Source organism: Ascaphus truei, chromosome 22, assembly GCF_040206685.1.
Source record: "Ascaphus truei isolate aAscTru1 chromosome 22, aAscTru1.hap1, whole genome shotgun sequence".
NCBI lineage: Eukaryota > Metazoa > Chordata > Amphibia > Anura > Ascaphidae > Ascaphus > Ascaphus truei.
Genome location: NC_134504.1, coordinates 2635494 through 2639359, shown reverse-complemented (window position 1 = coordinate 2639359; position 3866 = coordinate 2635494).

Genomic DNA, 3866 nt, shown 5'->3' with positions numbered 1-3866 from the left:
TGTGTGTATATATATATATATATAAAAGAGAAAATAGCTGTGTTAGTCCAGTTGCGATAGTGCAGAATAAATGAGTTCTTCAGTACTGTATTAGGTGATACCTTTTTTATTGGACTAACAATTTATGTCATAGGACAAGCTTTCGAGAGTTCTCTCCTCTCTCTCTATATATATATTCTATATATATATATATACTGTCTGTTTGTCTGTGTGTCCGTGTGTCTGTAACTGCTAATTCTGTTCTTCACGTCAACAACATCAAAAGCAGATATCTTGTACTTAACATGGCTCCTTAGCTAGAAGAGTTTATGCCAATTTAGACATAGCAGGGTATTAGACGCCCCCAAGACGCAGTACATCTTATAATAATAATATGTGCATATGGTGACTCCTCATATAACTCTTCCCAAATCCTACAAGATGTAACCGCTCATTTTCTACAACACTTTCTACACCCCCCCCCCCCCCGTTAGTTTGAACAAGCAAAGTGATGCTTCCCTAACAGTGAACATTAAACTCATTTTAATGTCACCTTCCAGGGCGTGTACTACTCTGCCCGACGGGGGGAGAGCGGGGGCAAGTGTCCCGGGGCTGGTGGCAGGGGGGGGGGCCCAGCTGGTAGATCCTGGAGGTCAGGCCCGACTGGAATTTGGGCACAACTTCTGGAATCAGCCAGTTGGGCCCCTTCCTCTGCTGGTCGGAGGCAAAACCCTCCCCTATCAGCCAATGGCTGTGAGGCTCATCAGGAATAGGTACCCACTCATCGCTCAGCTGGCACCCGCCCTCCCCCTCCTAACCTCCCCTCCCCAGCACCCCGCTGCGTACATTGTGGCTGCTACAAAAACAATTATACATAGAAATACTGCACGTGTATACATTCTGCATTGCTCGCTTCGGCTATCTGCTTCTAGTTACCCTTCTGTTATAAACCATGGGGTCTATGTAACGAAGCTAAAGAAGAGACCCTATAAGCCATGGGGTCTATGTAACAAGGCTAAAGTGGGACCCTATAAACCATGGTGTGTATGTAACGAGGCTAAAGTGGGACCCTATAAACCATGGGGTGTATGTACGGGGCTAAAGTGGGACCCTATAAACCATGGGGTGTATGTAACGAAGCTAAAGTGGGATCCTATAAACCATGGGGTCTATTTAACGAGGCTAAAGTGGGACCCTATAAACCATGGGATCTAGGTAACGAAGCTAAAGAGGGACCCTATAAACCATGGGGTGTATGTAACGGGGCTAAAGTGGGACCCTATAAACCATGGGATCTATGTAACGAGGCTAAAGAAGAGACCCTATAAACAATGGGATCTATGTAACGAGGCTAAAGAAGAGACCCTATAAACCATGGGGTGTATGTAACAAGGCTAAAGAAGAGACCCTATAAACCATGGGGTGTATATAACAAGGCTAAAGTGGGACCCTATAAACCATGGGGTGTATGTAACAAGGCTAAAGTGGGACCCTATAAACCACAGTGTCTATGTAAAAAAAGGAAACGAGGGACAACAAACTCTGCCCTAATGTATTTTTATTAAAAAAAAATCCATTTGAAATGAAAATATCGTTTTTCTTTATTATATATAATGCCGTTATTTCCCACCCAGAATTCCTCCCCTTTTGCCTTGATACATAAACCCACATACCCTCTCCCTCCTGTGTTACTGCATTTGTTTTTGTTATGCAGAATATATTATCGCACTACTATTACGGTCATATGATACAATGTATTCCGCCAATGAGCGACGTTTGATTAAAAGGAACATGATTCAACCCAAAATTGATTCTTATTTTTTGCAATTAAGTGGCTCTCACTGGAAGGCAATCTCCCGGCAATGCATTATTAATAAGGTACACACATACATTATTCTCGGGGGTGAGGTGCCCAAGATGCACAAAAACAAAATTGATTTTCCATGAACTGAGTTGTGCTTAAAAGTTCCTGGCCAGCGTATTAATCATGTCAGCAGCTGAGACGCACAAAGCCATTAAATGCCTTCCACCGAGCCTCACAACAGATAACCTTTTACCTTTTCAATAAGAAGCAGTTTAAGAGTAATTCTCTGCAAAGTTTTAGGAATAAAAAAAGTTAGGCAGAGAAAAGGGTCCGTTTTCGGCGCTGAATTGTGACGGGTCGTTTTTTTCCCCCGCGCGAGGCTTTCATATTCCATTTTAATGAGCACTATTGATGCAGAGTTTGTGCAAAGCGTTCCTCCTTTCTGCGCTCATCAGCAGTTTACAATATTTTATGAAGTGTCTTTCATAATGAACGCGGCAAAAAGCAGTACAAAGCAAAAAAAAAAAGAGGTGAAAAACACAAAGTTTTAATGCTGATAGTTCAGTTTTGGTTAAAAAAATTATATTTTTTTTTTGTCAATCACAATGCTTTATTCTTTTTAATTATAGCCCTGTCAGTATACACAGAGTTGTACAATAGTAAAGATGTACAGGACATTCTGGCAGAATACAAATATATATTTATGTAACCCTTCCTTATTTCCCTAGATGTATTAATGTTTGGATGCGAGGGCCTGAGACGCTCTCCCCTGTGTGTAAGAGTCTGCTCAGCCAGCAAGGGACCAGGCATGGGTCAGACAGGGGGTCAGAGACAGAGAGCCGGACAGAAACACAGCAATCACATACCGAGGCCCTCAGAATCAGAGGAACACACACAATACTTCTGACAATCATATAGAGGGTAAAAGTGTACCCCACTGCACAATTGTCCCTCAGTGTCTCTTACTCAGCCCCGGCGGTGTAGATGCTAACTGATGGGCCACGGTTGGTACCGGCACAGCGTTGGAGCTCGTGTGAAATGTAGGTGGTAATAGGTGCAGTTCTGGTGCTTCACATAGAAAGGTGGTAGATGTGTATGATTAAAAGGATACTGAGGTGTTGGAGTGTCGATCCCTTGGGTGTGTTTCCGCTTGATCTACTCACAGCTTCAGGACCCCCAGGTAACACGGTCTTCTTTACTTCACGATGTACTCTCCGCTCGTTCGTACCTGCTACCTCCAGTATGTGCGGCGCTGCCAGTCTGGGAAGGCACTGCCACTGAGCTGTATCTCTCGCCCGGCTCCTCGGATCTGTCACTCTCTGTCTCTCTGTGTGTCCTCCCGCTCACGTGTTTCTCTCTTGTTATATCTCTCTTAATCCCTCCTTCTGGGATGTCATCCTTCTTGGTTATCCTATCATCTCCGTCCTTTCCTTGGTTCATAGCGTCCATCGCTATACTTGTGTGTTCATAGGGGTGTTACATTTATTTTATTTAAAAATGCTTTATTAGAGACGATACATTGGGGAACATTTATTCCGTGCCGAACTGGTTATCGAACCCGTTCCTGTGTTAACTCCCATTAATGGGTGCGATAACCCACACCGGCAGTTGCTAAATATTCTCCATTGAGAGGCACATCTTGTGTTTACGTATGTACTGGTGAGACATAGATTGAAACAGAGCAGCACCCCAAAGTGGGACAAGATGCAAAAAGTGGTTGTTTTTTTCTTTCTTTTCAGACCAGGGGTGCACAAACCTTTTTCTTTGCACCCCCGTGCCTGCTCGCCCCCCCCCCCTTACCTTTTTCTCCGGCGTCATTTGATGTCACTACGTCCATGTGACGTCGCATTGCTATGGCAACGTGATGTCACGTGATGTCAAATGACACATTGCCATTTGACCCCGTGGCGTCATTGGACTGTGTTGTCATGGCGACAGATAAAATGGAAACCTCGGTAATCAAATTTTACGGACAAATGTAGAATATATAAAAGTGTTTATTTAACCCATAAAACACATGGTTACCTGATGTTTTGGCCCCCAGAGGGACATCGGGTAACTGTGTATTTTATGGGTTAAATAA